At 55.2% G+C, this 10,358-nt stretch overlaps 1 long non-coding RNA gene across 1 annotated transcript; it reads left to right on the top strand.

The window, feature by feature from the left end:
- The first annotated feature begins 4,892 nt into the window (after nucleotides 1-4,892).
- On the top strand, nucleotides 4,893-9,879 carry LOC311424499. The gene is made up of 3 exons (XR_014686111.1): nucleotides 4,893-4,966; nucleotides 8,613-8,728; nucleotides 8,822-9,879. It is a non-coding gene; the product is annotated as an uncharacterized lncRNA (long non-coding RNA).
- Nucleotides 9,880-10,358: the final 479 nt, after the last annotated feature.

Genomic DNA, 10,358 nt, shown 5'->3' with positions numbered 1-10,358 from the left:
AATGATAAAACCAGGCCCTGCTGCAGGACAGGGCTGCTTGGAAGGCAGAGCAGCAGTTGCATGCGAGAGACCACGGTGCGTAAAGATGCTTCTGGAGCAGATCGCAGCAAAGCCTCATCTCTGGCACTCACGGCATGGGCAGGATGCTGGCTCTGCTGGGAGCCACTCGGTGCCTGCTCTGCTGCTCCTCCTGCCTCTGCACCCACTGCCAGGAGGTTGCAGGATGGAGCTGGGAGCGTTCAGCCCTGGAGATGTTGCTGAGCAAACCAAAGCTGCACAGAGGGAGTGTGCAGCGAGCTCTGAGGCTGTTGGCAGACAAGGGGTTAACTCAACCCGCACCAGCTAATTCACCCTTCTGCTCAATCCTTCGAGAGGAGGGGAGGACAGGGTGTAATTGCTGGGCTAGCAGAGCCCACTTGACCCTCTGAGCCCGTCCCTGTTCATGTCTTGCTCTTGCCCCGCGCTCTCAGCTCCGCTGCTGATCCCTGCAGCCGCTGCTCTCCATCAACGCCTGCCTGAAAACAGCTCCTGCTGTAATTACCCAAACGGCCAAACCCACCCCCCAGGATGGCTGGTGGCAGAAAAACAGAGCTGACCCAATTCTGTGAGAAATTTCCCCAACTGCTGCACGTGGTGGCACAGCCCGACCTCCCCAAGGATGTACCCGGGATGCGCAGCGGGCACCGGGGATGTGCCCGAGAGGGGTCCCCGATGGCGGGGGGGGGGACCAGGGGTCAACATCCCAGGATCTCTTTGCCACCATGGCTGGAGACAGTCCACACCAGGTTTTCTGTTCGCTGCTGGATTTGGGAGCTTGGCAAGCGCTCGGTGAATGCCCGCGCTGCAGAAATGATCAATAAAGCTCTCAGCCTCGTCCCTTCCCATCCAGCCTCGGCGCCTGATTTAAGGGGCTCCGGTGCCGTGAGCATCACCTCCGCCAGCAAGGTGCTAGCGCCGAGCCCCGGGTTATTGCTGCCAAGGGGCTGCCGGCAGGATTGGTGCCTCCAGCCCTCGTCTGGTGTGGTTCAAAGGGCTCCCGTGCTGCGATGAAAGCGGTGTTGTCGGAGGGATTACGGCGGGGAGGGGAGGCTGGTGTTGCTAGGAACGAAGTGGGCTCTTTATCAGAGAGTAGCAGAGCCTGACAGCGCTGTAACTCTCTCTTCTTAAGGAGATGAGCTTGCAATAAACCGAGGAGCACATTAGAGGTAACGAGACAAAATGGCAGGGTTTTGAAAGCCCAGCAAAAGCAATAATACAGCCTCGAACAGAGAGACCACTCAGCTTACCTCTGGCTTTTGGAAACACGACAATGTTTTTGCAATGCTGCCAGAACAGTTCTTTACTGTAACTTGGAAAGTCTCGCGCGCGGGTTTCAACACCTCACTCTCACACCACATAATGCAAAAGCTAATTCTACTTTCAGGCTGATGTCAACATTCCCCTTTATTGCCACGGCGAAATGTGAAGACTACATTAATTTGCATTTGCTGTGTGCAAGTAACGCGTTCCAGATAATCATGGTAACTCCTCAAAGGTATAGACGAGAATTTCCTGGATAATGTGCTGGATGGAAAAAGCTGATGAGATCCAGGAGAAGGAAACGGCATTGTGTGTTTTCATAACTCCACCTGGAAGCCGTGGAGCCGAGAAATACGGGCTGCGGCGGCGCGGGCTGGGCTGGGCTGGTTTCCTCGCCATGGGGAGAGAGAAACCGGGGGGCTGGAGGCACAGGGGGCATCTCTGCCCCTTCCCCAGCCCACTGCAGCTCAGCTCCCAGCTTTGGTGGGAGAATGAGGGCTCTGCTCATGGTTTTGGTGGGCAGAGAGGGAGCTTTTCCCATCTAAGTGCTGCCTGGAGCCCTGGGCTGTAGGAGGCAGCCAGCGGCGGCTCCGTCTCACGTAGGAGCAGAGGCACGGAGCCGAGACCGAGCAGGTCACGGGGAGATGCGCAGCACCGCTGGGAGCTGCCTGGATGCCTTCTGATTCCCACTTCAGCAAATTAAAAATCACCGAATAAGCCCTGGCCTTTCCCACCAGATGTGTATTTCTACGGAGAAAGAAGCCAGACGCCGTGGTGACTGGCTGGCTTTGAGCGGACATTTGCATTCACTTGCTGGAAGAGCATCTCCCGGTGCCTAGAAGATCCAGGGTTTAAGAAACAAGACATTGGAAAGCCTCGGGAAGGGGCACAGCTGCACCACGAAGCCTTTAATACCCAGTTGCAGCAGGCGTCCATTTCTCCATGAAACAAATAGCCCATCACTAACGAGAAGTCACACAATTATTACTTTAAGCAATGTGCTGAAAATACAGACACTCGGCCCCGAGATAATAACGACCCTTTGTCTATGGACCTGATGAATACCTCCAGCCCTGGCTGCCTGCACAAAACTCGCCTCGTGCCCTGCAGTAAATTTACGGGGGTGGACCCCGAGGCTCCTCCTGTACGTGTGCGCCACGGCCGGGGTACGTGGGCAGAGGGGATGGATTTTCCGTCACCCTTGATGTATCATGCCCCAGATGATGGCAATGATCTTGCATCGAGGCAGCATCTCTCCTGCTGAAGCCTTTCAAGGGGCTCTGCAAGCCCAGGAGCTGGGAAGTGCACCCAGAGCTGCCAGGAGGAAAGAGCCTGGGGGCCTTCGTGCCCAAAATCTGCCCCAAATCCCATCTCTGGCCCCTGCCCCATGGAAACTGCAGGCAAGGATCCCGCAGTGGCGTGTGGGAGCGATGAATTCATTTCCATTTATGATCTGTTATGATGATACCCCTGAAGGATAAAAGTCTATACATAATAATCTCTCTCTTCAGCTTTGTTAACAACTTCAATTAACAGAGAGCTGTGTAATGCTTCATCAGCCGTTTGGATTACAGATGAAATTAAGCCATCATATTTATGAACTACGCGGCGAGTTCGAGGAGGACTCCACATATTTTACATTTAATAACTTGCCCTCTCCTTTTATTTATAATGTTAATAATGATTTGGTGGCTGCTTTGGGGGGAAAACATAAATGACAAAGCGAGCGAGGCAGGCGGGGACAGAGCGCAGAGCCGCGCTGTATGGGAGCAGCTCGCTGCCAATACGAGCTGCGTGGCCCTGCTTGGGTTTGCTGCGTGGCCCCTTTTGGGTTTGTTTTCTCCTTTATTTCTGGAGGAGCAGCTCCGCAGTGAGGTCCGTGGGGCCGGGAACAGGCGGGCAGTGCCGCCAGGACAGCGCCTCGGTGCCACCCTCGCCGATTAATCTGCAGCCGGGAAAGTGGCTGCAGCCCTCCCAGCCCCGTCTGCAGCCCTGGCACACCGAGAGGCTGAGCAAGGTTAATTAATTTGAGCAAGGACTGAAGCCTAAAAGATGGGGAGCAGCGCCTTGAAAGATGATGGCTGGCAAAAATCATTAGAAGCATCTTTCAACAATCTATATACCGTTATCGATCCTGTTATAGATCATGTTCCTTTCCCCTTTTTTGCAGGATCTTCTGGATCGATACAGCAAGTGCATTGAGACTGTAGCAACACATTTAAAACCTTATAAAAGGTTATTTAGTTGCTAACAGTGCAGCAGTTTCTGCAAAGCCTGCCAAAAGGTTACAGCTTTTTGGGCATCATAAATTACAGACGACAGGGAAAAAAAGTAAGTGCGGTTTTCTTTATTGTCTCAATGATGGATGGGCTCCTGAACAAGACACAAAATACATCATATCACCTTTAATGGGACCACATTTCTGTAGCCATAACTCACAATTTTAAAATAGAAAATGGTGAAATATGGCGTTGTATATTCCACTCCTGACATATTTATGAGTCCTTCCCTTCTTATAAATACAGTGATTGCTATTTCAAAGCAGCATGTCAGGTATGAACAGAGCACAAACAGCTGGTGCGATTGAAAAATTATAGCCAGAGTTGGACGTTTTCAAAAACTCTCTCTAGCAGCAGTAAATTTACAATGTTTGCACTAACTGTTATTAAAACCAAATCCATATCTTGGCAACAGGAATCCGCCGCTCCGAAACAGCTGGCGTGACGGCGCTGCCGACAGCCGGGGCGAGCCCCGGAGCGCGCCCGGAGGGGTGGGCGCTGGGCTCAGGGCTTCGCCTTGGGGCCGACCCGGGGGTCCCGTTCCCCCAGCCAGCACGGATTGGGGTCCCCAAGGGGAACCAAACAGCCCCCAGTGGTCCTGTTGGAGCAAGGGGCTGCGGCTCTGGACCCTTTCCCATTTTATTTCAGCCGGGGCTGGCCGCTGAAGGTGCTGCCCGCGCAGGTTGGGAGCCCGGTGCCGTGCCTGGCTCATTATTTCCATCCCCTCCGCAGGAGCGCTTTGCTGGTGAATACCTCGCAGGAGAAGGACGGCTGCCAAGAGCCCTCCTGAACATCGCCGGAGCCCCTGGGAGCCCCGGGAATTCTCCAGCCTCATTTAGGAGCACAAAAGGCCTCTAATTAGCTTTTTGTTTAGTCCGATTATGAATGTGAGTTTTGACCTTTCAAAGTGATCGGCTTCCTAAGCTCACAAATTTTCATCGTGTGGGTTTCTGGGCCTCAGCCCCAGCCCAGGGCCAGGCTGCAGCCCCCAGCCCCTGCCCAGCCCACCCCTGACCACGGACAGGGACCAAGGGCATGGGGGCTCCCGGCCCCCTCCCACCAGCCCGAGGGGAACAAGGGGCTTTGGCGGGCTCTGTGGCAGCAAAATCCAGAAGCCTTTATCGCTGATTTACATTCCTTTATCTGGGCAAGGCCCTCCAGAGGTGCATTTTATTACCCTGGCTTATTAAACAAAAACTTTTTGATAATGAGACGTCAGGAGCTCGGCGCTCCTGCCGCAGCCGCCTTATCAGCCGCGTGCTCGGCGCGCCGGCCCCGCGCAGCCCTCGCTCGGGGTCGCTCCTATCTCTGGCTGCGATTAGCCGGCCCCGCTGTGAGATGTCCTGGCTCCCGGATCATGAATAAAAGGAGATAAATTCTTGCTCAGGGTAAGCCTTCGTGGAGAGCTGCTCCTGGTTTTGATAGCTGGAGGCTTTGGGGGCTGAACGGGAAGGTGGGGGATCGGAGATGTGGAGATACCCAGCCCCTCCAGCCCCACTGCCACCCTCCCATGGAGGCTGCAGATTTGGGGTGGTGATTTCTGCACTAAACACCCCCAGTCCCCGCATCCCCCTCCCCTGTGACCCCCACACCCACATCCCTCATCCTCGGCACGCCGCGAGCCCCCTTCCTCCCCGCAGCCTCCTCCCTCCCCAAACCGGTGTCTATAATATTTTCTTTCCTGCACACATGCAAGGACCTTTGAGTTGACTGCTCTGTTTTATAACATTGCTGTTTCCTGGCCTGGCTTTATTACATCTGTTCTTTGGGGTATGGTGTTATAAATTGGGTATGTGATGACGTGTAATCACTAACTGCAAAGCCAATACATTTTCGCTGCAACAGCAGCAAGACAAATAAAGGAGAGAAGGAGAGGCTGGTGAGGCTCTGACAAAGGGAGATATATACGCAGGCAGATACAGACATAATTTAAAAATCTGATTGGGGATTGAAAGCAACGTTATCCTAAGGAGCACCGGGGGTGCGGGCATCCTCGCTCGCCGGGCTCTGTGAGTCCAGGACCCAGCACATCCCTGTGCTGTGCTCCCAACAAAGCCCGAACAGCCCAGCCCGGCACGGGCGTCACGCTTGGCAGGCGATTAAAACACTTCTTAGCCCTGTAACTACGTCTGGTGGGGCTGAGGCTTGAGTCAGCGCGAGCCAAACCCAGCCGGAGCTGCTGCGGCAGGGTGAGCTGAACCAGCCCTGCTGTCCTTAGGAGCAATAATCACTTGTGCAACTGTGCAAATGTGGCCGGCGAAGATGGGACGGGAGATAAATGGGAGGGAGTCAACCAGCTGCAACTTAAGATGTGCCTGTATGCTGCTGCACCGGTTTATCATGATAAATGTCATCGGAAAATCAATTCTCTGTGTACTTTTGGGAATTACAACTATCATTTTGGTGTGATTTATTTGCTGTATAACACGGACAAGGGCTCTTTGTTCATCATTTTGAAAGTTCATTTAAAATTGCTTGGAGTTCTTGGTTTTCCACGACGGCAGGGCCGATGGGGGTCTGCTCCTGGTGCAGTGCGGGGAGGGAGAGCCCGGCTCCCCCTGCACCCCCCTTGGGTCTGTGGGGTGCGCAAAGCCCCCCGGCTGGGTGATGCCAGCACCCACTGCAGCGCCGCTTCTTGGGAGTGTCAGTGGCTGGGAGCTGTGATGCACCAGGGGCAGACGTTCCCTTTTTCTGTTCCCTGCCAGCCACCAAACCTGTTCCTCCTGCCCTTCTGCTTGCACGGGGAGGCCGGGAAGCTTCCCCGTGTGCGTCCCGCCTCATTTCGCTCTGCTGCCGGCACCGCTGCCCTGCACGCCCACACCACGAGGAGCTGCCACGGGGCCATGGCGCAGACACCAGGCAGGGTAAGGGCTGTGGGGGAGAAAGGACTGAGTTGGAACAACCAAAATGCGGTAAATTGGCCATGCCAAAGATTTAGGCTGGAAATTAGAATGAAGATGAGTGAGCCCAGGCTGCAAGGGGCTCCTGCCACCACCAGACCATGGTGAGCCTCAGTGTTCATGTTGGTTTCATCCCATGGTGCTTAGGTAAAGCTCAGGAAAACCATTGCCATATAAATCTCCGAACCCCTGGGAAGTTTAGACCTACCAGACATTAATCATTTGTTGATAAAACCTCCAAACCAGCCCTGGAACTGCGCCCTTCCAGGGGAAGCTTCAAGGAGGAGAGCTCCCTGGGATGCCTGCAAGGGATGGGTGAGGAAGGGACCCTTATTTCTGCCCCAAAATGAACACCAAAATATCACCTCAGACCCAGGGGCTGTGTGAGGCCTGAGCCAGCTGCATCCCCCTTGCACTGGGCAGCCCCTCTCACCCGCCGCTGGGATGGGCACCCGGTGTTGGGCTGTGTTCCCAGCACCTAAAAACAGTGCTGGCGCTGCACATGTACTTTTTTATAGTTGTTTATACCAGGTGTGTGCTGCAGCATTGGGGGCTTTAATTACAAGGAGGAAGAAATGCGCTCGGTGGTTTTGCATTACAGATTGGAGCGTAAACCTCAAATAAATCACGCGGAAACAGTTGACAGTGAGCAGAGGCTGTCGCGGGGAGAAAGCCAGGCCACAGCAGCTTTCCTGCAGCCCTGTCCCCAAGCTGTGAGCATGCTGCAGGGCCCCCTGCCCGCTGTGCTGCCCACATGGCCAGGCTGGAGGTTTCTGAAGCCATCGGGCTGCTCCCAGTGCAGCGGCACCGTGCAGTGCCATGCAGCGCCGTGCCATGCCGTGCAGCACCGTGCAATGTTGTTCAGCACTGTGCAATATCATGCAGCACAGTGTGATGTCGTGCTGCGCCGTGCAGAGTCATGCAATGCTGTGCAAAGTCGTGCAGCACCATGCCATGTCGTGCAGCGCTGTGCAAAGTCGTGCTGTGCTGTGCAAAGTCGTGCAGCAGCATGCGATGCCGTGCAGCGCTGTGCAATGTCGTTCTGCACTGTGCAAAGTCGTGCAGCGCTGTGCAGAGTCATGCAGGGCTGTGTGATGCCTTGCAGCACCCTGCAGCACCGTGCACCTCTTGCATTGCAGCACCAGGGCTGCCCACCTTCCACCCAGGGAGCCGGTGCCCTGTGCACACCCGGACTTCTCCGCTGCCCCGTCCCCGTCCCCTGCCCCCAGCCAGGCTCTCGCCGCGGCTCCCTTCTGGTTTTCATTACCCTCCTCCGAGCTGAACACGAACAGCCTAATTTGGAATAACAGCCGAGTGAGTGCGAAGGGGAAAAATCCTGCACTCTCTCTTTTCCTGAGCTAATCCCCTGACAAATTCTGCGCAGCCCTGGCTGTGGTCTTGTTCCAGAGATGCCCCTGATTAAAATGGAAATACTCCCCGATCCTCTCCCTTAAAGGAGAAGCTTCCTTCTGTTTATAAAGCTTTCCAAAGGGGGGTTTATGATTTTATTTTAATGGCTGGCCTTCCCTAGGAATGTGGCAGCCGGCTCAATAGCTGCAGGAAACATTGCTGCCCATAAACCCCCTTCATTCAGCGCTCCCTGGCTGACATTGTCATGAAACGAAAATATTCCTGATGCTTATCAGAGGCCCACATCAAAGAGCTCAGGTCATAAATCTCCTGGGGACTGTGCTGCAGACTCCAAATAAAAGCAGCTCCCTGGGCTGGGGGTGTCCCCTCTGCGTCCCAGCCCCCCCCTCCCCCCAGTGCTGGGCTTTGCACCAGACCTTAGCAGGGCTCCCCCTGCCCCAGCCACAGGGCTGGCAAAAATTCCCTCTTATTTCATCCCCAGCTGGGGCTTAACCAAAGTTGAAAAACATCAGGCGTGTGTCTGCGTGGGTGGGGAAGGCTCTGCAAAAAGTGTGTGTGGTGGGAGAGCTGCGGTGCTGCTCCCCAGCTGGTTTTGGGTGCTGGAGCGCGCCCGGGCGCACAGCTCGGGGTGACCCCGTTGTCCCCAGGCCTGGGCAGGCTGACAGAGCAGTATGCAGCTTGCCTAGCTTTTGTTGCAAACTGGAGCCAGGAGTATTCCCGCAGATCATTTAGATTCAGGTAAATCAGCGTTTTGTGCTCCCAGGAGGATATTTCCCACCAGTTGGGCTGCGGGGTCACCTCCAGGAGCGGGCGCGCTGCTGGCGGCAGGGGATCGGCTGCTCGGCGAAGACCTTGAGTGATGGATCCTCTGTCTCCCAGGTAAGTTGTTCCAAAAGTTAATTATCTTCCTGGTTGCTCGCTTGGGAATTTAATCATGCTCTGCTGAACTGACGCCCTGATGAACAATTACAGAAGAGCCCAAAGGGGAAGTTTCCATCTACCCTCAGCAGCCGGAGCCGTGCCCTGACAGCAGCCGGATTTGCAGCCTTCGACACAGCCGGGAGCTCTGGGCCAGCCATAGGGGGCTTCTCCCTACTTCTCCCTCATGGCACCAGCAACCAGGGCAGCTGGAGCAGCAGCAGCAGCACCCAAGGGCCCCAGCTGGGCTTTGGGGCTGCAGCTCTGCCCTGCACTGTCCCTTGGGAGTGAGCCCCTGGTGCTTGTGGGTGCAGGCAGCACCCCCACGTTCCCCTTCCCTCGAAGCAAGGCGATGGAGTTGAAGCCTTGACGAGCAAGGTTTGAAATGCAGCAGCTCTCGGAGAGCCAGACACTAATGTGACATCTCTCTCCAGCACTTGCCATCCCCTCCCTCCCGTGGCTTTGATGTTAACTTCTTACAAGCTCTGAGACGGCTGTAGGATTTGATCAGTAAACCATGCATGTTAATGGGGAGAGGCGACAGCGATGCGAGAGGCTCCTGTCTTCCAGCAACAAGAGGGGTAGGTGCAGGCTGCGTGCCCTGGGCTTTGCAGCCCATTTGCTCTTTCGGGGTGTTCACCCAGGTCTTTTGGGATGCTGCAAGCCCTCGGCCCGGTGTGCCATGCTGCACCCACACATACAGGTTATTCCCTGGCCAGGAGTCCTCGACAGGGGCTGAAACCCACTTGGCCACACGGTTAGCACGTGGTCCTGCCTCTGTTGACATCCTCCTCCAGAAGTAGGTTAGCTTTCCCCTTGGCTATCAAGGCAGCGTTCGTGATGCTCAGGCAGTTCTGATATTTAGTCACTGCACCGGTGTCGGATGGGTCTTAATTATTTATAGCTTTTCTATCCTGTTTTCTCAAGTCATTTGGGAAGAGGTGACAGGTGAAGACTTCTTGCAGCAGATGCTTATGAGGCGGGTGAGGTGCCTGCCGCTCAGATGAGAAGAAAAGAAAAAGTGTCTTCAGCAGGGGGAAAATGACAAAGCTGCATAGGAGCTGCCTTAGTTAATAATCAAGAAAGGGAAAAAAAAAAAAAAAAAAAGAAACCCTCCTTAGGTCTCTGGAAAAAAAAACACAACACATTCCTCCTAAATAGATGGATGCTCTGGGGAGCAAATGCCTCCCCTTTGCATCTGTGGCCCTTCATTTCGGCCTTTATTGCTCTTTTATGATGTGCTGCAGGGATTAGGGCCAGGGACAAGCCGGAGCCGCGGTGCTGCGCAGCCCTGTCCCCAGGGAGCTGGCAGCCCGAGGCTGCAGGAGGACAGAGACAAGCGCCCGTCGCAGCCTGCACAGCCCTGGCCCTGGGTCTGCAGGGCAGCAGGAGGCTGCCTCGTCCCTCTCTGCCCCTTCCTGCCCCATCCCATCCCAGGTGGGCCAGTGTCGGGCTGGGGACATGGCCACGCACAGGGCACGGGGGGTTTGGCTGGCTCAGCCCCGTGCTGGCCGGTCCCGCCCCTGTGAACGTCACCTTGGGTGCTTTAACCACGTCAGATCCCTGCTAATTAACACGGATTCACCACCCA

The sequence above is a fragment of the Aythya ferina genome (genome assembly GCF_964211825.1).
Source record: "Aythya ferina genome assembly, chromosome: 27".
In the NCBI taxonomy this organism is placed as follows: Eukaryota; Metazoa; Chordata; class Aves; order Anseriformes; family Anatidae; genus Aythya; species Aythya ferina.
This window is presented reverse-complemented; position numbering and strand designations above follow the sequence as displayed.